This window comes from Halichoerus grypus, chromosome 3 (assembly GCF_964656455.1).
Source record: "Halichoerus grypus chromosome 3, mHalGry1.hap1.1, whole genome shotgun sequence".
In the NCBI taxonomy this organism is placed as follows: Eukaryota; Metazoa; Chordata; class Mammalia; order Carnivora; family Phocidae; genus Halichoerus; species Halichoerus grypus.
Window position 1 is genome coordinate 72,093,238 of NC_135714.1, and position 25,855 is coordinate 72,119,092.

General features: G+C 41.2%; 1 protein-coding gene across 1 annotated transcript in view; it reads right to left on the minus strand.

Moving 5' to 3' along the window:
- The window catches only part of GPRIN3 (GPRIN family member 3), a 69,021-nt gene extending 47,272 nt beyond the window's left edge, over positions 1-21,749 (minus strand). Inside the window, exon 1 of the mRNA XM_078068961.1 lies at positions 21,492-21,749. The gene's annotated coding sequence lies outside the window, so the exon portion shown is untranslated. The remainder of the gene's footprint in view (positions 1-21,491) is intronic.
- Positions 21,750-25,855: the final 4,106 nt, after the last annotated feature.

Below are 25,855 nucleotides of genomic sequence, written 5' to 3' on the forward strand. Positions count from 1 at the left end.
TTTAAAATATATACATATACTTTTATTTCCCTAAGCCTTTGAAATTTGGGGTTTATATGTCATTAGAAGTTACATTACTGTAGTTACTACATCCAAACTGACCAAACTGGACTGTGTACTGTTTCCTAGCCCAGGGTAAAGATTTGAGTTAGGTTTTAAAAACCGAGCATTTGGGACAGAGGGAGAGAGCCCAAGCAAAAGATTCAGAGACAGGAAATCAAAGACTAACCGTGGTCCATTGTGCCTGGAGCTTAAGGTTGTATGAAGGAGAAGAGCTGGGTAGGGGTGTAAATGGGGTTCGGGTTGAGATACTCATTGGGAAACATGGCTCTAGGCCCAAGTCTATGATGAATAGACTTCAATGCCAGGTTAAGAAATTGAATTTTATTTCAGAAATTATTTCAAAGTTCTATACCTTGAAATGAGTGAAAAAATGAATGATTCCATTAACTAGAATGTGGAATGAAAGAGGAAAAATAAATGTGTGTGTTTAGAAGTGTTTTTGAATCTTAGGAAAATCGTAATACAGCGTGAAGTTAGGAAAGATTTGATCGGCTGATTCCTGATAATTTGATTTTTAGTAATTACTTCAAATATAGAAGAAAGTTTGCTCCAGTTTCTGTGTTGGACCAGCAAACATGTCAATTGATGGGGGTGGGAGGAAGTTTTATCAGTTTCCTTGGGAGTTCACATACTTTTGATTATTGATTTGAACATGTGGAATGACGTGCTGTCAAATTTCAGAGCCTTACGGGTCCTTAAAGGTCACGGTATCCTGCTCCTTGCCTTGGATAGGTTTCCCCAGAGGAACTGCAGTGGCCCCTGAGCCTCTTCTGCTTTCTCACCGTGTGTCCCTAACCGCACACATTTTCAAGGTGGCTGATTCGAGGTGAGACACGGGTGTGATCCTGAAAGGGAGGATTTTTTTTTCTCTCTTTAAAAAGCAAACTGGTTCTTATATGAATCAAAGCAGAGATGCTCAGCCTCTTAGATAAAAAAATTTAAAAATAATCAACACAACACAAATAGATTTGATAACGGTTCTACGCTGTTTTGAGCACTTATTCCTAAGATAATGTAAAAGTGTGTATATCAAACCAATTCTCTTTTCCCCCCTTCCTTAAAGATTTTCTGTGTCAACTAGGTTTTCAGTGCCACCTTCAGGACTGAAATTTAGCATTAATTCCATACAAATGATATATTCCTCATTAGGGCAGAAGGAAGCAGATGAGCAAGTTCTTCTTACCCTGTGTAACTTGCTATTATTCAACATTGGCCTGGATAGAATTTTGTTTTTCCATGCAGGGCACCCTAATGAGAGTTACTGAGAAACAATATGCTCTTGTCAGAACAGTATGAAGCGCTTCTAAAACTGGGATGGAGCTGCATTTTACCCTTTAAAGGTCAGGAGACATTATTATGCAGCAGATTTAGCCTATGATTTACCTTTTAGAAAGGCAACATCCCACACATACAGAACCCACAAGGTTTGGGTTACATTTTAAAAAATTCCTAAAGGATACTGAAAATGAGAATTAATTTCCAATAACAGTATAAATAATAGCTCTAATTTTTAAGCCTGCTATTTATAAGATATTAGACTAAGTACTGTCTCTTATTTACTCTCCACAACACACCAGCAAGGAAGGTATTATTTTCTCAATTTTAAAATGAGGAAACTCAATTTTCTTTCTCATCCCTCTTGAACTCCGGCTCTGTTTTCAGCACTGATCCCCTCTCCCCTGACACTGTCCTTTGAGACTTTCCCTTCCACTTTTGGACAGTCCTTTTGTAGCCTTAGATCAAACTTACTCCTTTTCTGACCCCTAAATCCGGGTGTTAGCAGGAATTTTCCTCTTCTGTCTTCTTTCCTGTCCTTGGAAATCTCTTTCACACTTGCGATATCTAATGGTGCTGATCTAATAGCTGTAATTCCTGCATTACCCTCTCCCCATGATCCCCCTCCATTTTATTTATTTATTTATTTTTAAAGGTTATTTATTTTTAAAGATTTAAAGATTTTATTTATTTATTTGACAGAGAGAGAGAGAGAGAGGGGAGGGGAGCACAAGCAGAGGGAGAGGGAGAAGCAGGCTCCCCACTGAGCAGGGAGCCCAACTCTGGGCTTGATCCCAGGACCCCGGGATCATGACCTAAGCTGAAGGCAGACACTCAACTGACTGAGCCACCCAAGCACCACCCCCGCCCCGCCCCCCGTCCTCCTCCATTTTAATACCCGCAGGCCAGATATCTGACATGCATGTCATGCCAGTATCCCAAACCACATCCCACCCAGGATCCGAAATCATTCCGCCAAAATGAACTTTTCCTCCTGACATCTCTATTTCTGTTAATGGCACCAACATTCTCCCAGTCAGATCTGGCTTAGAATCCTGGAGCCATGTTGACAGCTTGACTCCCTCGACCCTGATGTTTATGCAGTCCCAGTTCTGTCCCATCTCTGCTACAAGTATCTGCAACCTTCTTTCCAACAGCTGGACTCAACATACCTCTCACATTATATAGCTTTTAAAAATATGCAAAACCTTATGTGATTTGTCCCACACTTTAGAAGCGGAGCTAGGACTTGATCCCGGGGGCTTCTGACTCCTGTTTTCCAGGTGGAATATTGTAATAACTGCTTCTTCAAGTCCTGCTCGAGCTGGTACAGGTGCCTCAGGCACGGTCTCTCTCCTTGGCTCCAACACAGCTCATACCGTCACTCATAGTCACTGTCTCATAATCGCTGACAAATGACCTCGCTGAAAAACACAGATCTAATCACCTCATGCTCAGCTCAAAATCCTTCAGTGCCTTTCTCTACTGAAAAGTGTTCCAGTTACTTAACTGGCACTGTAGACGCCCTCCGGTCTGATTTCAACAGTTTTGGAACACTGCTTCCCACAGCCCCCCTATACTCCGGCCAAATGGAACTACTCTCAGCATCTCAAACAGGCTTGAAGCATTTTCCTGCATTCCCTCTGCTCAGGCTATGGCTACCTGAAATGGATTCTCTGCCTTTGAAAATGCTGTCTTTTCTTTCTTTCATTAATTAATTCCAAAACATCGATGTATGAACAGTGTATCAGGGACTATGCCAGACATGGGGGGAAACTGGTGGATAAGACAGAAAGGATCCATTACTCAGGGACCTTAGAATCTACTGGGTTCTTAAAGTTCAGGACAAATGCCATACACTCTTTGCAAAATAAGTCCTTCCTGATACCTGCGGTAGGAAGTGATGGCTTCTCCTCCCAACAGCCATAATACAGCGAGAAAACCTATTACAGGATTTATCATAATCTGACTGAATGAAGTTATTGGTCGTATCTCTCATGCTAGGTTGTAAGCTCCATTTTTGATGGAGACTCTAAGTAGCTTGATATTTAGCCTTCATAGCACATAGCACAGCACTCCGCATATAATAAGACCTCAATAAATGATATTGGAATTAACAGTTTCTCTCAGAGTCTGTGAATACGAGACTGGGGGGAGAGAGAAACACACTGCATTCACACACAGTCAGCAGAGGACACAAGCAAGCTCACAGTCCTCTAGCACACCCCCACCAGACGGTTAACGTAACATTATTTTAGGCAACAGAATTTGTCAGCTGATATCCACAGCCCCATGATACTTGCCTTCCTCCATTTAAAGAGAGTTTTGAGACCGAAACTAACCCAAGATTTCTGGACATCAGAGCACAGATCTGTTCAGTCTGCACATTTTTCTGTGTCAATAAGCAGGAAATAGGATTAGCATCTTCCCCATATGGTCTGTTTTTCTGACTCCAGAACCGGGAGGATGTTAAACTCTGGACCATGATTTTAGGCTGAATTTGTTTTGTAAGAATTAAAAATAATCACATACAGTTACATTTACTCTTTTTGGTGTACAGTTCTAGGAGTTTTCCAAATGCATGGTTGTATGACCACTACCACAATCAAGATACAGAACAGTCCCATTACCCCCTAGAGAAACACCCCTTGACTATTCCTTTGTTGTCAACCCTCCTCCACTCTTAACGACTCATCTGTCCTCCACTCCTATGGTTTTACCATTTCCAGAATGTCATATAAATATAAAAGTACATCATTGTTTCGGTCTAACTTCTTTATTTAGCATGACATATTTGCAATTCATCTGTGTTGCTGTGTGTATCCATAGTTTGTTCCTTTTTATTGCTGAGTAGTATTCCATCGCATGAAATCTGCCGCTGTTGGCTCATTCACTCCCTAACCGAGGGACATGTGGGTTTATTTTCTGGTTTGGGTGATTACGAATAAAGCCACTACAGATATATTTTTGAGTTACCAACGGTTTTCACATCACTTAGGTAAACAGGAGTGAAATTGCCGGGTCCCATGGGAAGTGAATGTTTAATTTTACAAGAAATGGCCAAAATACTTTCCATCGTATGAGTGAGAGTTCTAGTTGCTTTGCATCCTTGGCAATGCTTGGTATTCTCATGGCTTTTGTTGTCGTCGTCGCTGTTTTGGTCTTTTGTTTTTGTCATTCTAGTTCTGTAGCGTGAGACAGAATTTTAAAACTTCATCTTTTCAGACCCGTCATATCGCCGCTTCCACATTAAGGCCACCCTCAATACTTCTTCCTCCCCTTTCACTTGGACTTTACGCTATGCCTCCCACGAGATGACGGATTCCTTTGTGGGTAAAGAACAAGGCTTAGCCATCTCTGTCTTAGGATGTGCTGCCACACCACCCAAATGCAGGGACTTGCAGCGGCAGCAAATAACACATGCTCCTGAAATAAACGCTTCTCTGTGATCAGATTAGGTCAACACATATGTATCCAAACCTAATCTCATTTGCCCAAGTTTATCACTTATCTGATGTCATAGCAATTTTAACACAACTGTGCACTTTCCTCCCTTTTCATGGAAATTGGGTATTTCCATTTTCATTTGTTTTTGTGTATACCTGTCTAAATTATAGATGTCTGTTTTCTTGCTTTATCAAGGGGCAAATTGGAAAATATGGTTCGGATGGTGAAATACTTGAGTAACAGATTTGTGCCAACATGAAAAACAAGATTTTTCTTACCAGTTCTTAAGTAAGAGATTATGATCTATTTATTTTACAAATTATGTCGCTTAACTTGCATTTTTAAAAATGAGCTATAATTGACATATATCATTACAATCGTTTCAGACGTACAACATAATGATTTGATACCTGTATATATTGTGGAATGAGCACAACAGTGTCTAGTTAACATGCATCACCATACTGCTGCAATTTTTTTTTCTTGTGATGAGAACTTTTAAGGTCCACTCTCTTGGTAACTTTCAAATATGGAACACAGTATTATTCACTGCAGTCACCACGCTGTATAGTGTATCCCTAGGACCAATTTATTTCATAACTGGAAGTTTGTGCCTTTTGACCCCCTTCACCCATTTCACTCCCACCCCCACCTCTGGCAACCACAGTCTGTTCTCTGTATCTATGAGATCATTTTGGTCATTTTTTGTTCTTTTCTTTTATTAGATTCCACTTCTAAGTGAGATCATAGAATATTTGTCTTTGTCAGACTTATTTCACTTAACATAATGCCCTCAAGGTCCATCCGTGTGTTGTTGCAAATGACCAGATTTCTTTTTTAAGGGCTGAATAATATTCCTCTGTGTGTGTGTGTGTGTGTGTGTGTGTAATCACATTTTCTTATCCATTCATCCATCAATGACACTTACGTTGCTTAATGTGACTACTGCAAATAATACTGTAGTGAGCACGGCTGCGCAGATATCTTTTCAAGTTAGTGTTTCATTTCCTTCAGATAAATACCCAGAGTTAGAACTGCTGGATCCTATGGTACTTCTATTTTTAATTTAATTTTTTGAGGAACCTCCATACTGTTTCTCACAGTGCCTGCACCAATTTACATTCCCACCAATGCTGCACAAGGGTGTCCTTTTCTCTATGTCCTCTCCAATGTTTGTTATTTCTTGTCTTTTTTGATAATAGCCATTCTCACAGGTGTGAGGTGATCTCACTGTGGGTTTGAATTTGTGTTCTCCTGATTACTGGTGATGTTGAGCACCTGTTGGCCATCTGTATGTCTTCTTTGGAAAAATGTCTATTCAGATCCTCTGCCTGGGTTGACTGTTTTTTTGTTTTTGTTTTTTGCCACTTGCTTGCACTTCAATGTACTTTTTAGGTGAGAGAGAAAAAGTTGGAATTACAGGGGGGAACCTGTCTGTAAACATTATTTATCTAGTGAGTTGGGGAAAAAGGGCGGGTTGCAAGTCACTGATAAAGACTCAAAGCATCTCAAAATGGATGTGTCTTGGAAGTGTCATAGGCCAACCCGTCAGTCATTACAGGAATCCTGACTATAGCATTTGGTTGAACTCTTTCACCATTGATAAGCTCACCACTTCATATGGCACCACTGCATACATCCTTACACCCAAGAGTTTCAAAACAAAACAAATTAAGTAAAAAAAAACACTGGGAAGGCAGCTTCTGTTTTTCTGTACCATTATATTACATTAGCCTTCTGTAGCACCTATGGAAACCTAAAAATGGAGTTTGGAATCTATTGTGGCAGAAAAGATGTTCATCCTTGCATCTTCCAGCCATGAACAGAGTTAATTTCATTAACTTTTACATTGCAAGATGATATATAGGAGATGAGCTCAGTAGCTTAAATGACATGAATCTTGGAACTTTTTTTTTTTTTTTATAGATAACTCTTTCTGAAACTTTAGTTTGTGAATGGAAGTAAACCAACAACTTATAGTTGTACATAGAAGAAAATTTGTGTAAGTCTATAGAAGAAAATGTCTTAAATATAATCTACAAGCAGACCGGACTTTGAGTCTTGCAGCAGAAAGGACTCCTGCAGAACTCAAAAACAAGGGACTTTCTAACCTTAGACATTTCTCTTTCTATTGGCTAGTTTCTGGGGTGGTTTTGTACTAAGTGTCCACCTAGCTCAGATGGAAATCCATTCCCAGAATTCCCCTCCCTAACTAGTTCTTCAATATAGTTGGCTACAAGGGAAAACGATGTGAGATCTGGAGGCAGACGTTGGACAGCGGCATTATTACGCTTGGAAGGGCGGTGTGGTGCAACAGCGGCTGCGCATGGATCCGCCGGCTCACCGTGGTGACGTCCAGCGGTACCCAGGCTGCAGGTCCTAGCCTCCCACCACAGCCTCTCCCTCAGCCTCTGCCCCCCGGCTCCACGAACAGCTCTGCAGTGAAGAGGGCCAGCTCCTTCTACGGTTCGCCCAGGTCACTGAGTTTGCAGGAGATAGGAGTCCAACACCGATTCCCGTCTGTTTTGCAGGTTCTCGTTTGTCCTTGCTGGGCTCCATGTCATATCCAGCTTTTCTTTACCACTGCCAGCTCTGTGAACCTATGATGACCTCAGGCCCAATACCAGATGCTTCCCACAGACTTTTTTTAATAAGCTCCCATGATTGTGTAAGGTCTAAAACTTATAATAAATCCATTATTCCATATCCACCACCGTGGTTCTGCTTTCCTAACTGATATGGCTTCAGTTAGATTGTTCCTATTCAGAACAGGTACTTGGTTACAAATATTCTTTTTGTGCGTGGCTTTTTTTTTAAGAAAAATTATGATAGTATCAAATGCAATAGTACTGATTTATTCAGCCTAAGCGTGTCATTTGATTTTACCTTCGTTTTGAGAAAGAGACTTGGAATATGCTGTTTGCTCAATTCCACTCAAAACTACTGGGCTGGAGAATTGGGAGTCTGATCCATGAGGAGAGAACAGAGAAAAACTAACAAACTAATTTGAATTTTGTTGCAGTTACTAGAGTTAAAAAACCACCTGGCTAACTAGCTGCTTCTTCAAAATACATTTTAATGTGACATTTGGAAAGTTTTATCTACTCACGATAAAACATGAACATTCAAAATTTGAAAAACAATTCCAAGTAATCACTTTTCATCACAATGTATGTGCACTGAGAGTAAATACAGTCACCAGTGCTTTAACTTCTTTAATATTTCTTAACAGTAAGATTTTTATGGTCTTTAAAGGCAGAGAAGCATCTTTTCATCTTTACATCCTTACGTATTAGCACATAGATAAGACCTTATTAAACATCGACTGATCTAAGAGCAAATTTCAGCTTCCTGTTTTTTACAAAAAAGAAAAGAGCAGCGGTGCATGAGCAAACAGCCACAACCAACTGCATCCTCTGATGCTTTTCTCACTATTATATAGAAACTTCGGCAGGAAACCACAGCTATATCCTTTTCACCAGTATAGAAAAATCTTATGAATTGCTGGCAAGCATAAAACAGCTCTACTGACATTACATAGGTAGTGGAGACAATTTATACTCACCACATCCAGGTGTTTTACAACATTTCCACAACGTTTCTCAAGGACAAATTCCCAGGAAAAAGTAGTCATAATAATACTTAGACCTTAGCCACTTGTTTAGGGGTAAATTATATAGAAAAACAACAAATGTCATTGAAACGCAGCTCCTCCCTCAATGTAACGGATTTAAAAAAAAAAAAAAAACGACAAATGCTAAAGTATTTTCATTTCACTCAAACGTGTAAGAATTTCTAATTGACCAAAGATGCATTATTCTGTACTCAAAAATCTTGACAGTACTATTTTTTCCCTTTGTATTCAAAATAGCCCAAGAATTAGACCTTTCTATCTATCTATCGATAATGTACAAACCGCTTTAGTCCATTCTCATGTATAATTCCATTCAGGAGTTGCACCGCACATTTTAAATTTGTAATATGAGCTTTGACAATGTGTTTTATCAATGAAGGGACTTTCCAATGAAGATCTCTTAGTCGTTTAGGAAGTACAAAGAAAAGATTATGGCAGAAGTCCAGGGCTCCAACGACTGTAACTTCAATGGGAATCACAGACATGCAGACTCATTTAATACAGAAGTCCGAGAAGACAGACCTCTAGCTTTCTTGCATGTCTACAACACCTACTACAGAAAGTCTCCACAGGCTGTTTGTTCCATGAATACATGTGTAAATAAATGAATGCGTAAGTTCTTGGTGGTGATGGAGAGCGGGGGATAAGAAGGGCATCTCCAAGTTCCAGAAAAGGCTGAAGAGACCCCAAATGCAGAAAACAGGCCCAAGATAGAAGGAAAAAAAAAATGAAAGACCGTTTCTAAAAACTCGAACATTAAAACTAGAATTGTTCTTAAGAATTTCTGGACTAAGCATTTCATTTCTAGAGAAAACCTGAGGTGCCTTGGGCAATGACATGACTTCAAGTACCTCTTTCCCAGATTGTGACATTTGCGTGCCACTTGCATGATTTTTGCCTTATGGTGCTTCTTACCTACACTATTTTTTACTTAACCTTTTTCCTTCAACTGACTTTAACTGGTGCACCAGTTGAAAATATTAGCCTGGTATAGTTAATGAATTCCTAATTCTTAATTCTTAATGAATTAAGAAATGGTAAAACCACATGTTTGATGTGCTAGTAATATATTTTTCATGTAGCATATAATATACCTAGTATATGTATATGGTATATTTTAGTATATGGTATGTTTTCAAAATACAGCATATTTTAAAAATATACTTTTAAATGTATTCTTAATATATTTATACTAAAACAAATTCATAACTATTAAAATAAAAACTAAATCTATATACTATCTAAGATCATCTTACAGGTCACTGATCAAAATCGCCTGCATTTTGAAAACTGGTGCACTTTACCATGCCATCCCCTGGAACAAAGCATTTGGATTTTGCAACCACACAAAGTGGTAACAACATTCCAGGTTGATGACAAGAGTCCAGTAATAAGACCAGTGTCTGTAGGTGACTTCTGCCTACTTTTTTTAAACTAGGAAAAAAAGAAATCAATTGCTTATTAAGGAACTAAAAATAAATTAAGGCAGAAGTCATGGCTTTAAAAACAATTAGTGGATTTTCGTTTTCAAAATGGACAGAGATGATGTATTCATCCTCCTGTCAAGTATCATTAATTATTAGAAATATAGTTTTAAGAAGAAACTTGTCTCAAATGAGCTTTCTGTACATAGACTGCCTTTTTTTCAGCCTTTAATTTGCAACTAGAACACTTAGCTGCAAGCTATAATGAGGAATTGCTCAACTTTCATAAGTAAATGAGTATCTATGATTAAAACATCAATCACGGAAACACTAGTTCTATAAATAGTGTCTCAGTCCAAAGTCCATAGGTCGGGCTAAACACAGGCACATGCTTCGTTGTTCTTGTTCTGTGTGTGTGTGCGCACGTGTGTGTGCACGTGACTCCCTGATTTGTATTTGGTTCTTCTCTTGAGAAACAAAGAAACGTTGTTTGCTGAACATATGTGTCACCTGGATATTTTGATAAGAATTTTTGTTTTTCAACCTAACCGCCTATACAATGATTTATAAAGTTTGACCCTAAAATGTTTGTCCTTGAACTCACTCTGTTTGCTTAAAGAATGACTTATCTCTGATTTAGAAGCTTTCAGTTTGGTTTTTCAGCAACACAAAATGCAATCCGAGTTAGGAGAAATCCATCTACAAAATCCAACCTATTCCTCTTCTTTTGACCCAGTGGTAATAATAATTAATAATGTTAATACCATTGCAGTGTGGCCCGGTAGTGAAGCCTGTGACCTTTGAAGTTGGACGACTGAATATGCACACAGCTCAGTCGGTTACTATCTGAGGGACCTTGGGCAAGTTTCTAATCTGTTTCCTCATCTCTGAAATGGGGGAAGTAATCGTACAAACCTCATAGATTGGTCTAGATGAGAAATGGGTTTAGCAGGATGTCATTAACAAAAAAGCCCAAAGAATGCAGTTTTGAAAGAGCTGGAATTCATAAATTACACAGATCTGTAGTCTCTCCATCTCCCGTTTCCTTACAGTGGAGCACAGATGGATGAAGAGAAATGTACTAGGGTTCTCTCATGCCCTGGAACCAAGATGGCAAAAGTGCCGTGGGTGGTTCCCTTAGGCTCGTGCTCCCCCTTTACCCCCCTTTCTTCCTCGTCCCCATGTGTTTGGCTGGTTTTTTGTTCTTTTCCATTTATCATCATTAGTTCTGAAATCTAGGTGCCGCCCTGTTCTCTTATTTCCCCTATGCCACAAGAAAGGTCCCTTCTCAGTAGGGGTGAATACACAAAGGTGAAATCACTCACCAGGCATTCCTGAGACATGAATTACCACTTGACCTTCCAGGGTCTTAACACGCTGAAGAGGAAGACCAGGGAAGAGGGATAAGCACACCTTAGAAAAAAAGGATAGCACGAGGACATGGGGTATTTCACGGAGCAACTATGAAAACACCCAAGTGTTTTCAGTACCCCGCAATGGGCACATTACCCAATAATGATCTGATTCAAGATTATTTTCCAAGGGTGGAGGTGATCCTCGAGAGTCTAAGCAATAATCCAAAACAGTGGCCTTTAACTTGTCTTAAAATACCCTAGCGTATTACAAACCATTTATGAGCAATGGCAAAGTACCACTGACAGCAAGTGATTTATTAAAAGACTAGTTTACAGCAGTTTTCTCTAATGTCAGCTACGCTAATCTCAATGATAAAGTAATTTCTATAATAATGTTACTCTCATTTATCTCACTTGCATTTGTAGATGTTTTCTCGAATAGAAGAAAAAGGGAGGGAATGAAGTTATATTGAGGTTCTGGTATACTCTTGGGCAGGAAATTTCCTATAGCATATAAACTAGCTGCCAGCAGAAACTTAGGAGTTTTCTTCATCTTACACCTGCCCCATCTTGGTCACATTTGCTACCCTCTGTTTCTTAGTTGTTTTTAGCTGAATGAAGTTGAAAGTACGTATGTCTACATTTTTATTTTTGATGACATTAAGGAAGTATAGTGTGGGAAAAGGCTTCCTCTCATTTTCAAGCTGGCCTGGCTGGGAAGAAAGGAACCCAGGTGTGGTGAGCAGGTGGCGAAGCTGCAGAGAGGAACGGAAAGTAAGTGAATTGCTAGGGCCTAGAGGAAGGAAGCGAGAGGTTCAGGGGGTGTCTGTTTGGGACAGAAAAAGAAGCCTGCTTGTGAGGCTGGTCGGGGAATTCCCAAGCAATTCCCAGGAAAAGAGCCCACTCTAACTTTGCTGAGCCATATTTATTAATATGTTTATGTAGGCCAGGAGTCTGGGAATTATTTGAGAGTTCAGGCTATGTTTTATTCATTTTTGAACCCCCAGCACATAGTGCAGGGCCTAACATATATATCAAGTACTCAATACAAATGGATTAAGTGATCCAAGCATCCGTCTTCCTTAAATCAGAGCTTCAGCCAGTCCCCTTTCACATTCTATACTTCATCTCCTAAATAAATTCCTATTTCCAGGTTGAGGAATGCTTTTATTTCATTTGCAAAGCAGAAGTAACAGATACATCCCCAATCCATCAAGCTCACAGCATGAACTTTTATCATCCCTCCCCAAGAGTTAGACTCACTACTCAAAAGCCACAAACCCCAGAGGGATGTTCTTTAAAAACTCATCATTACAATTTTGAGCATCCAAATAACCACCAGGGGAACAGGAGAAGAATTCTTCATACGAGCAGGAACGTTTCAGTGTAACTAAATCTATGTTACTTAAAATCACTAAGGAAAAATGAGCTTTATCCCTAAAGAATTTTAACACCTGTGGTCTTTTATATATATTATCAATACATTTTGGGTGATAGGAAGCCTAATACTTACAGACGTGGACCTCATCCTACAAGTAAATGCACTCTGTCCAAAGCAAGCGTGGAGTCGAGGTAGCATGTGTCCTCTGTTGGCTTCCCCTGCTACTATTCTCAGCACTGTCTTCTTGGAGTGAAGCTGCCGAAGCGCCGGCACTTGGGGATTAATAATTAGATGTGAGGATGTTTTTAGAAGCGAGGTAGGAGGCACGATGAGGGGGTGGTACGCAGCGAAGTGTGCACGAGGAAGGAAAGTGGCAGTCGTTGAGAAAGAATGAGATTTCAGAGGGCTATTAATTAAGAGCTTTCTCTACTTTAGAGCTCTGCCTGAGTTTTTCATCTTATTGTCTCAAAGGGCATTTGTCTCTATTTACAACACGAATAGATCAACTCTGCCACAGTCAGCTCCTTGTGAGCCGTACCAGCAGGGCAGGTCCACACGAGCCAGTGGCCAGACTGGGCAGCGATCTGGGCGATGGCTTGACAGCCCAGCCAACCGTCATCGTTAGGTGAGCATTTCTCAGCTGTACACAGAGCCACAAACCAGGAGACGAGCTGATCCTACTTCTACAGTTTGTTCTCAACTGCCAAGCCGACTAAATAGAAATGCACCGTTACTTGAAAGACTGACAGATGCTTTGGGCTTCCAGGAGGCTCTGCAAGTTTGGTATATACCTAAAGAGTTGTACATAACATAAAGATATGGTGCATTTCAAAATACACTGGGGCGCCTGGGTGGCTCAGTGGGTTAAGATTCTGCCTTCGGCTCAGGTCATGACCCCAGGGTCCCCGGATGGAGCCTCCTTCTCCCTCTGCCTACTGCTCTCCCTGCTTGTGCTCGCTCGCTCGCGCTCACACTTTCTCTATCTCTCTCTAACAAATAATTAAATAAAATCTTTAGGGGTGCCTGGGTGGCTCAGTCGGTCAAGCAACTGCCTTGGGCTCAGGTCATGATCCTGGGGTCCTGGGATCGAGCCCCACATCGGGCTCCCTGCTCAGTGAGGAGCCCGCTTCTCCCTCTGCCTCTTCCACTCCCCCTGCTTGTGCGCTCTCTCTCTGTATCAAATAAATAAATAAAATCTTCAAAAAAGTAAGTAAAAAATAAAAATATGTAAAGCAATCTGATGTAAAATTGTAGTTACTGGTTAAGTTAAAAGTTAAAGAATAAGTAAATTGTTATTTAGACGGTTCATTTTGTTTGCTTGTTGCCAAATGTGGGACAGTAAAAACCAAATAAGCAAACAAACAAAAAAACAAAATTCACTATTCTCTTACTAACAGATGGGGTCAACTCAGTTTGTATTCATTAACCTTCCACAGAATCTACGTATTTTGATGACGGAAGCTTTTTAGACTCTCATTATAGTTTACGGGAGTTAACTACATTCATGCAGTCATCTCTCTACTTTGTAGAGTCCCATCAATTTCCTGAGCCAGTCACAGCACTGGAGGGCTCGATGATCCTGAGCAAACACCTAGTGCAGACTTCACAAACTCAATTCCTATTAAATGAAGTTGTTGAGTACAAGTGACTTATATGAAGCCTCAGTGTTGAGAGACAGTAGGGAGTGGTGGGGACTGGTGTGAAATAAAGAGAGAGCTCATACTGTTATTTAGCTCCTACCCAGAGAATAAGCATCAGTGTTTCATTTTGTATAATATATCTCTTGATTTTTAAATATTGGCTTGATTAAAAAGAAATACCTGCAAGCCAAATAAAACATGATCTTCCTGCTGGGCCCACAAACTGCCAGTTTTTAATTTCTGATCTGGTCCATACATCTTCAAACCCAAGGACTGGACAGGTTAAGTGAAGTGCCTCAGGTCTCTCAGCTGCTCACAGCCAGGGATTCTTCTGCTCTGAGAATCTATATGTATAGACGTGAACTCATCCCCATGTGAAAGGAGACTGCATAGGCATTTTCACTCACTTAATGAGAGCTCAGCCCCTGACCCTGACATTGACAGATTCCTGTTCTCGGACTGCTTTCAGAACATGTTCAACATGGAAACAAGACCGAACCTCCACACCCATTTGTCATAAACAATTTTGACTCATTCAAGGATGCAAGGGGAAATGCACATCCATTTATTAACCTTAGCACTGCTTAAAATTCTCATTAGCATTAAAATTCTAGTCACTTCATTTTTACCTGCGTTTTTCAACGAGGACTCATTTATAGGATTCAAAGAAAGGCATGCTTAGGAAACAATATAACTAAGTATAAATTAAAAATTCATGCTTTGTGTAAGAAAATAGTTAGAGACAGGGCATAAGAATCACGGAGGGGTTGCTGAAATCATTGATCTTTAAACCATGTTTTGAGGGCAGTGAGAAACTAATTTAGGATGAAGGCCTGAGCATTCCAAAATAATGTAATGGCAAAGGCAATGACCAAAGTTCAACAAAGTGGAATCCACAATGAATCAAGTATCTCTTGCGTTTTTGAACAACAGTTTTAAAAAAGTGTATCAGGAGAAAGCAAACTCACGAATCAGAGTAAAAAAGAAGGAAAACAACTAAAAATTTCTCTATTATATTCAGCAGCCCTGTCCTACATGGCCATAATTCAGAATAAAAATCTGGAACTGATGCAAAATTCTGAATCCTGATGATATCTGCCATATTGTACTTATTAAGGCAGATGCATTGGCACAGACTATTACATTTTAGACAAACTGTCAACAAGAATTGAAACAAAAAAGATGCTCTGATTACTAAGAAAATACAGGGAACACAAATGCTTAACTCCCTCAAGCATTTAATTTATCCAAAGTTGTACATTATAAAGGAAGAGAAGAGTCTCCCATAGACCTAATATGGTTGTTTTAATTTTAGGTTATTTAGAAATCAATATCCTGAAAAAACAATCAAGAGTTGATCCCCAATAAAACATCTTGATTATTCCCCCCTAAACCAGATCTCCCACTTTGCTGGATCATTTGCAATTCAGGCTTAAAAAAGGATCCTCTGCAACTCCTTTTCTCCAGAAAATCAGTAGATGCAAATGTGATTTTTTTTTTTTTAAAGATATTTTTTATTTATTTATTTGACAGAGAGATAGCACAAGTAGGCAGAGTGGCAGGCAGAGGGAGAGGGAGAAGCAGGCTCTCCGCTGAGCAGGGAGCCCGATACGGGCTCGATCCCAGGACCCTGGGATCATAACCTGAGCCGAAGGCAGCTGCTTAACCAACTGAGCCACCCAGGTGCCCCGCAAATTCATGCTTTGTGTAAGCTTTTTAAAGGAGCTCTGGGAGCTCTCTGTCCAGCTGTTACTGAATTAGCAAGAGCACCGAGGTCCCTGGAAGTGCCTGTGACTTTGGGAATTTTTACTCTCTAGCCTTGAGTTTTTTTCAGGGTTTGCTTGGGTCTGCAAGTGTCACAAGCTGTAACTACTGACTAAAGCAATCTTTCTAGGACTGGCTTGAGTAGCCACTGGATCTAAGACCCAAGAATTAACATTTTTAAATTGAATCTGGTGTGTAAGGCCAAGAAAGTGCCTTGCCTCTGATCACACAGCTGATGCCCACCATTTTTCTGCCACATCAGACCCCTGGGACAGAAATCACTGCGCTGTCACTTAGAAAGGCTCACTGCATTGACTCTCAATTTGGGAGGAAGGGCTGCAGGAATAATCAGATTCCCTTCCCCCCACCATTCTGGAACATTCAAATCCTCTCTTCAGACCCTGTTCCTTCTCCCCTTAGCAGAAAAGCAGTAGAGAATTAGAAAGAAGAGGTCTAGATTTTAGCCCCAGCTCTATCAATGATTAGGACAAATTATTCACTCATCTGGGACTCACCTGTGATCTTTTTATTTCCCTGTAAGTAAAGGCAGGACTAAACAGTGGTGTTCAAGCCTGGCTATTGGAATCACTTTAGGACCATCATAAAATAGAGATTGCTAAGCCCTACCACCAAATTCGGATTCAGATTCCATGGGTCATAGCATTTAACCTTCCAGCTAAGGGTCAGTTAATATTGCCTGGTAATAATAATTCAGCCCCCCCCCCCCCAATTATGCTGCTAGTTTTAAAATAAAGCCGACAATCTAATTACAGACATGAAAAATTAGAAAGCTGTTATTGTGTTGCCAACTCCAATAAGCCCAGATAAAAAGCTGTGAAAATTTTTCTCACTGGCATTCAAGACAGTAAGTAATCTAAATGGTACGTGCATTTACATTTTCCCCCATGAAATTCAATAAATGTCTTTTCAATTCAAATGAAGCCTCTAAATGTTTTTATTATTCTGGACTTGACTCTTATGCAAAAAAGTTAGGCTTATCACTGATCTAAACATTCTGATGTGGAGAAGGAAGATGAAAGAGGAGTCCCGGACATCTTTACAAAAAAGTGAAATCTTCATAATTGACTCAACTCCAAATCAACTAATTTAGGCACCTGAGTCTCTATTTTAACTGATGCTCTTCTTCTGGTTAAAGGCATAACTTTATTCAAAAGGGTATCAATATCATAACATTGTTTGATTCCATAGGAAAGACAGCAAGAGCTGAAAGAAGCCCACCAAACACCTTAAAAAACATCAGTAAAGACTTTCTCATCTGATTTTATCTCCTTGAAACAGCTATCAGGTTGCAGCAAAACACACTGATGTTAACTTCTCAAAATGCATACAATCATTTTTAAATATTTAACTAAAATGATGAACAAGTCATAGAGCAACAAAAAATAAAATCTGCCAGGTTCTGCCCTTCCTCTTGGGGTGATGAGTACCTGGTCGTCTGTTTCATCTTCATGAAGCTGTCGGTTCCTAGCATGGGGCTTTATACCCACCAGGCACGCAGGAAAGGAGACTTATAGGAGAATAGAAAGGTTTGCCCGATTCGAGACAGTCACTTGATCACCCTTGTCCCTCTGAGCCGATGATGGTACTCATGTTCTGAGACATGAAATGCTCATGCTACAGTGTGGTGTATCATGTGATTTCAATTGTTTATTAAATTCCATCGAAACAAGGCCTAGCCAGTAAATTATTGCAAAAGAGATTTTTTTTTTAAAGGCAGGAAATGACAGATTTATGATGTGATGGCCATTCTGTCTAGATTTCCTTAAAGCAGTAGTATTAGGAAAAGAAATCTTAGATACAAAATAAATAGCAACTCTTGAGTCAGATTTTAGTCTAAACAGAGATTCTGCTGCAATTGTCTCCCCCCAACTCGATACTCATTTTTTCTTTTTTAAATGATTCTTAAATAAAGCTCATATTACCCCACCTCATTTTTTACTTCCTCCTTCTATACCACCACCCCTTCCTCATGGCCCATCCAGATCCATTCATCTTTCATAAACTAGCTCACGTTCTACCTCTTCCTTGAAGCCTTTCTAGATGAATGCAGTCCACAAGGTCTTCTCACCTGACTTCACTGCCATGAATTACTGGTAAGTCATAAAGTCTTGCCTTTCTCAAGACAGTTTGGCTATTCAGAATATTGTGTAAATGCTTGTGTATCAGATCTTCCAGTTGACTCTTGGGGTCTTGCAAACTGGAAGCATCTCTTCTTCATCACTTAGAGCAGTAGCTTTTGGACTTTTTGGAACATGATGCATAATCAGATATACATTCTACATCATAGTCCGATGTGTATATATACCCATAAATAAATATATATTTAATTTAAAAGTTCCGTGAACTATAGTTATCCTTCTATTCTGCTTTACTCTATTTTATTTTTTTGAAAATAAAAATGCCATCAGACCCAGTACACTGACTTCACAATGGGTTGTGACCAGTTCTAGAAGGGCGCTGATTACTATGGGACCACTGTATGTATTTCCCTCACTTAAAACATAATTTAAAATTGTATGAGACCTTTTGGCTCTCTTTACCACATGTTTCTCAGTTACTTTTTTTTTTAGTTCAGTTTTTCAGACCACGATACTTGCACCTTTTGGAGACATCTGGGACAATTAAATCCTTGGCATAAACAGTATTTTCCATCTTTTTGCCCTGAGCACTGTTATCATAAAAATAAGATCCTCTGCATTTCTATAAAACTCCAATCTCCATTCTCTCACTCCCTTTTATTTTCACAATAAGCAAAGTAGGTAGTAGACATTTCGTGGATGAAGAAAGTGAGGCACAGAGAATTATGACTTCTTTAAGGGCTCGTCTCCCTTTTAATCAGGTTATTACAAATTAATAAATGGGTTTCTAGATATTTGAAGGGTATAAAGTTGGGTGATGTGAACAACATAGCGCCTCCATATAAATGCGTGTACCTAACTTACCCAGGTCAAACGGTTTACTGACCAGATGAGTTAGAGGCTCTACCAGACTTCAGTTTGAGGGTCAATCAGCTTCCTTTCAGCCTCATCTCTCCATCTTTGTCTACTAGCAGTTTTTCACCCACCTAGAGCTACTTGTTATTCCTGGGCCTCTTCATCCTTTGGTCCCTGTACCAGGATTGCTCCTCTCTCTCCTCTTTACCAGACTAGTTCCTCTTGTCCTTCAGGTTTCCAGGCGCTGTCCTTGTCCTCTCTACGTCCACAACCTGGCTTCCAAAGCACCCTGTGCAGGCCTTGTCAGAGCACTTAACTAGCTGGTACTCCCTGCCTCCCAAGTTTTACCAGCAGGGGCTGTGTCTTGCTCACTCTTCTGTTCCACAGTCTAGGACCATGGTGAGTTCTGGATAAACAAATGTTGAATGCATGAATGAATCAATGAATGAGCAAGCGCATCCAGGGCAGAAACTGTTACCACCGAAGGAACTCAAGTGTGAGCTGGGGCTGGAATTGTGTGTCCTGAATCTCGGAGGCCACTCTTTTAGGATTTGGGATTCCATGACTGATATTTTCACGCTTCCTCATCCGCTGTAGATTTTCTGACTGGAAATTCATACAGTGAAGGAGAGCTGTGTCTAATATATTCTTTTAAGTATATCGGAGGCACAATCAAGAAAATGTCGCAGACTCAAATAATTAAGGCAAGTGTGTTGAGGCAGTTAAAAAACACCCAAATTTCAAAACAGCTTGTTGGACCCCACCCCGACCTCCAATTGAGATGGATCTGATTCAGGTCATGCTTCAGGCCTCCACTTCCCACGCGAAGCTCTGCACTTCTGATTTTGCCCTCATCATTTTCATAAAAGTCTAGTTAGTAATTAGGTGAAGCCTCATCACAACACAACATACTCTCATGGATCACCATGAGTTCCCCTGCTCTGTTTCCAAAATAAATCCCAGAGATATAACATCTAGACCTGCAATGGCAATTACTATTTTTTTTTCCTGTTTATGAATCAACAACCCATTTCCTCCCCCCCACCAACACATAAAAACTTGAAAAGTGCTCTTTGTGATTCTATTTAAAGAACATTCTCTAATACAAACTCCTGTCGTTCGCAGAGAGCCACAGAGCAGATTTTCTTCTTTATGCTGTGACTCATGTGTCTTTATTCCCAGACTCAGGGCAGGCCAGTGGTGAACACAATGGAAAAGAAAGAATAGTTTATAACTGGAAAATAAGCACATTCGAGAGAAGTACACTCAAAGCATTATCAAAGTAAAATATGCAGCCGCACCAACAAGAGCAAACAAAAGCCCACGCAAGAGATGTGTAAATATTTCATGAAGCTAAGCCTTAATCAACTCTCTCTCCAAATCTTGCTGGTGTTGTAAACACTTCTGTTTCTTTCAGTCCCATCATGACCCAGATTCCTCACAAAAATAAAATGAAAATATGGACCGATGGTTCTTTAACAAACGTGTTGTGAAAAATATTCAGATGAGCCGTATCCAGGTATTGCTTTAACTGGAAGAAGATACCTTAATAAAAGGGAGTTGCTTCTTGGTGACTCTGAGCTTCTTTCTCCCCTCCTCCTCTAAACCCTTGCCTTTTCCCCACTGCCTCTCCTGGTTTCTGGACATTCACATCATCTTAACCTTGAACTGCCTACACTTCAAGCAGAGATTTCTCCCAATGCTTCTTCAGGAGGCCCTTTAAATCCAACAGCGATTTGCTGCCTTCCCACCACCCAAAATTCACTTCCCATTGCCCAAGTGCCCCCCCTTCCCCTGCACCCCCCCATCCATTGTCGCGTCTGAAATTTTGGGTATATCTTTTAGATCTGCCTGGATAGGATGAAAATCTGTTTTGTGTATTGGCTGGCACTGTTCGGATCTTTTCTAAAATCCATCTCCAAAGAACCATTTATAGCCTCTAGTCTCTACCCTGATTTAATGTGGTTCCAAAGTTCACCTCTAGATACTGAACTGGTCTCTACAATGATTTCCCTTTATCAACCTCTGCCTGCTCTCCTTCTCTCTCCACCTATTTCAAGAAAAACTATATATGTAAATGTGTGCGTGTATACACACACACACACGCAACTATAGTGTTTTGACCCTAAAGAGAATAAGCATGGGAAAATGAGAAAAATGCAAGTATAGTATTACCAGACAGACACACAGACAGACAGACACACACACATCTATTTGGATATTCACAGTGTGCAGACCCGATTGCTTATAAACCCTCCGCCCAACAACGAGAACAGGCATCTTCTCCCATTTACCTTCAAAGCCAGAGCCTAAGGGAGCAATGACCTTGCAGAGAAATTCATCACCTGCGAGAAAGACGGCCCCTCCCGGAGCGCAGGATGGGATGGGGACAAGAGCAACAGGCAAACGATCACCGGGCAAAATGTGGGACCGAACCCATCCCCCGTCAGTACGGAGCACACCGCAAAGCTCCGGTCCCAACGGGTTGGACGCTGGGCAGAGGTGGCGCGGGGGGAGGGGGGGGCGTCTCCTCCCGCGGCTGCCGGTCGCCTACCTGCTGTCGCCCGGTTCTCCCCGGCGCGGCGGGGCCACTGCCTGCGCTGTGGCGGGGTTTTCCCGTCGCATATCCCAAGCAGCGGCTCTCGGCGCCACACGGATGGCTCCGGCGGCTCTGGAGCGGCGGTCCTTTTCAGACCCGTTCCGGGAGCGAGCTGGGTGCTTGCAGGAACTGAAATTACTATGCAAAGAGCAGAGGCGGTGCGCAGGAGCCGGGCGGAGACCGCGGGGACCGCCCCCACCGCGGGTCTGCAGCCGCCGCCGCCGCCGCCGCCGCCCAGCACGGAGCCAAATTGGAGGTGGGAGTTCACGTGCCCGACCGCTCATCCGTCAGGCCCGGAATGCGCCCACCTGTCCACGTAGGGCAGCGGCGCCCGGCCAGAGCCTCGGAGGAAGGGGCTGCAGCTTCCCAGGCGGCGGCCGCGGCGGCGGCGGCGGCAGCAGGACGCCGAGCTCCGCCCCCGCCGCACCCCAGCCCAGCCTTCCAGGTCCCCCGGGAAGGCTTTGCAGCGGCGACTTGCTGCGCGCCAGGGGCGTAGCTGGGTAGGGGCCGAAAGGTTACGGTTCTGCTGCAAGGTGACCAGAGGCAGATGGAAAGTTAAGAAAGAGATTACGGTAGAGGACTGGGGCCGAGAGCTACTCAGCAGGAACGCTGGCCCTTGCTCCTTCCCACAGGTCACCAGACTCCATGGCTGTGTCTAGACTCTAGCAGACGGTTTCTAATAAAGCCACGTGCAGTGAAGATCTGAAAGCAAGGAACCCCCCGACGTTTAGTATGTGTTGCAAAATGTACAGTGTCCTGCGTATTTGGAGATGGCACTGCGGACAGTTTTCTTGTCCATCCTCCCCCCCCCACCCATCCATGGGCGTGGATGGCTTTGCAAATTGTCCCTGCTGAGTGGCTTCAGTAATACTAAATGGATGTGTAATACGGTTAGCAGCTGTAGATGGTGCAAATGATACAATGAAAAGAACTATTATTAACTGAATATTGTTGGCAGGCACTTTGCAAAATGCCTTATACGTGGCCTTCTCTAATTCCCACAACAACTCAGTGAGGGGGTTGCTATTCTCCACTGCAAAAAAAAAAAAAAAAACGGGCTTCCATGATTTAGACACTTTGCTTGAGGACACACCGTAGTAACCTGCACGACTGGGATTCAAACCATTCCAAAACATATCCTCTCAACCAGTGCACAGGACTCACCCAAGGATCTTGTTGAAATGTGGATTCTGATTCAGTAGGTCTTGTGTGGGCATGCGGATCTGCATTTCTAAGAGGCTCACGGTGCTGTCTACGCTGCTGGCCAAGGGACCACTTTCTAAACTGCCAGGCCAGGGTTTTCAAATAAATTATTTCATGCCAGCTCTAGTTGATTGAGAGCAACTTTCTGAAGGTGGGTTAAGAAGGACTCTAAGTCTGTGCCTTGGCTCTTGGTCAAACAATGCAGTAATCAGTTCATCATGTTCAATTTGGTTGTGGAGAGAATGTTGTGACAAGTGTGCTGAGTGACCATCCCTGCAGTAGGCCCCTTCCCAAACAAGGGCAGTTATGTTTTTATGGTGGTTATCCTTTATGTTTTTTCATTTAAGGTATTGGTGCACCAAGGACAGGTGTCTTTCTTCTGGTTCTCACCCTCGCTAAGAAAAGCTTGGTCAAAGTTTTACACCTAACATTTGTGTAACACAAAACACTTTACAAAGTGCTCGCATAAACGATTTTATCTGTCTTCATAACAACACTGTAAGGCAGGAATAATTTCATGTTACAGGGGAGAAAACTGAGGTAGAGTGATTTTCCTGAGATTAACAATTAATATGCAGGCAGTAGGGGCTAGACTGTGACGGATTTCTAGTTCAGGAGTTGTTTTTACTAAACCACTGTCTTAGTTCCTACTGCTGCTGTAACAAATTACCACAAATGTAGTGGCTTAATATAGCACAAATGTATCATCTTACAGTTCTGGAGGTCTAAAGCCTGAAAGATAGGTCTTATAGGGCTAAAATCAAAGGATCAGCGGGGCTATGCATTCCTTCTGGAGGCACTGAGGGGATACTCTTTTCCTTCCTTATCGTTCCCAGCTTCTAGAGGCAGCCTACATTCCTTGGCTTGTGCCCACATCACTCAGATCTTGATTTCTATTGTCTTACCTCCTTTTATTCTGGTCCGTCTGCACCCCTTTAAGAAAGACCATTGTGATTACTTTCGGTCAACCCAGATAATTCAGAATAATCTCTCCATCACAAGATCCTTCACTTAATCACATCTGCAAAGGCACTTTTGTCATGTATAGTAACATATTCATAGGTCCCAGGGATTAGGATGTAGATATTTTTTGAGGATCATTATTATGCCTACCAAAAACTCACTTAGTACTTATCCTATAGTTTCTACTATGCCTTACTCATCCCTCTCTTCTCTTGATTTCTCAGACTGCTGGGACGTTCTTTCAATGGAAAAATTCACTTGAAAGTCATTCAAGGGACCATAACAAATGTGCAGTGGCAAGAAACACCCCAAGAACATGAAAAGGCCATGAAGATCCATAAGAATATGGTCATGAAAAGGACATATAGGATTAGGGCATGCTTACTGGTCTGAATGACACTGAGGTAATCCTTAGGGGAAGTCCTAACCACTATTAAAGGCTCTCTTTAGCAATACAGAATTTTTCAAAATTCTGCTTCTCAAAGAGTACACTGTTCCAGGATAAATAAGGCAAGTCAAAACTGATGCAAAATTGAATATGACATCAAATTCCAAACTGAGTGATAGTTTTCAAAGTGATGAAAAACATTAAACCAGTATGTCAAACAAAATGAGTAAAAATTATTGAACACCTTTTATGCTCAAGGCATTTATAGAAGCACTCTGATATAGAAAAGTTTATCATTTTATTGGGACACAGAATTTATGAAAAGTGGAATAATAAAGGATTTCAACAGAAGAAATAAAAGGAGAAGCAACACGAGATGGTACATGATTAATTACCAAGTGAATTAGATAAATTTGGAAGCTAGGTTTATCCAGGAGAGTGGATATAAAACTGGAAAGGTAGGTTGGAAGGTTGTGTTGCTCAGGATCTTAAGTGTCAAACAAAGGAGCTTAGACTTCCCCTGCAATAATAACAATGATAATAACATCTTATGCTCGCATAGTGCCCAGTAATTTACCAAGCACTTTTTACATATTTTCAGTCATCTGACTTCCTCCCCTAAGCTCCGCCCTCCTACCCCCCCCCACACGTGCATATGCGCATATGTGCACAAACACACACGGAAGGAAATGCAAGCGTCTTATCAAAGAGATGTTCTTGACCATTCTATGTAAAAGTGCAGCTCCCCTCCCCACTTACCTGCCATCATTTCACCCTTCTTACCTGCCCCTCCCCACCTTTATGTTTTTCCACTGGGCTTACTACTGCATCCTGATAGAGTATATATTTGTTTATTGATATCTACTATCTATGAGGGCAGGGACTTCGTCTCTAGTTTACTTCTATATCCTTATCGCCTAAAATAGTTTCCAACACTTATTAAGTGCTCAGGAAATATTTGTTGAATGGATCATTATCTTCAATTTACAAATCAGGAACCCAAATCCCAGATGTTTAAATGACCTTCATGATATCCAACAGCTAAAAGTGCCTTTCCTAAGATTGAAGCCCAACCTCTAGCCCAATGCTTATCTGATAGTATATTTCCTTTTTGAGTGAAAGCTGTTAGTAGTGTTTAACCAGGGGCAGCAATATATTCTAAAAAGATAAGAATTTGAGACTAGAATCTTCTCTAAATGTCACATCTTTCCAAAAAACTTCATCAGTTTAGCTGGATTGGCAAGAAGCACTGGCAGGACAGAGTTACCAACAGTAGACTCTGGAGGGCTGCCATCATTGCTATGTTAGTTGGCACTGCGTAATACTGTAAGCTGTTTTCTAATTGTTCTCTTTTAATTCATGTGTACATGCCTTGACACCCTGGATTATAGACATTTTGGTCTCAGGGACCATAATCTATTTCTTTTATATCCTGCATTCTGCCCAGTACTGGACTCTAAATAGACTTACCACTGCATGGCTACAAGAAGGCTGCCATCCCTACAAAAATTCTATCGTTACGAAATACATTCAGAACAATGCAGGGGATCTGAATATGCCACTACAGAATATGCCCCTCTGGCAATAAGGATTATTTTGAGCTGGAGGCCAATGGGAATCAACAGATGCAGAAAAAAAGCCTTCCTGGACCTTTCCTGATCTGACAAAAAGCAAACTTCTGAGAAATGAGGATTGCCATAAACCCCCTTTCCTGGGGAAGTTTTATGGCCGTGAAGAAGTTGGAGAGCCCACCCCAAGATGGGTC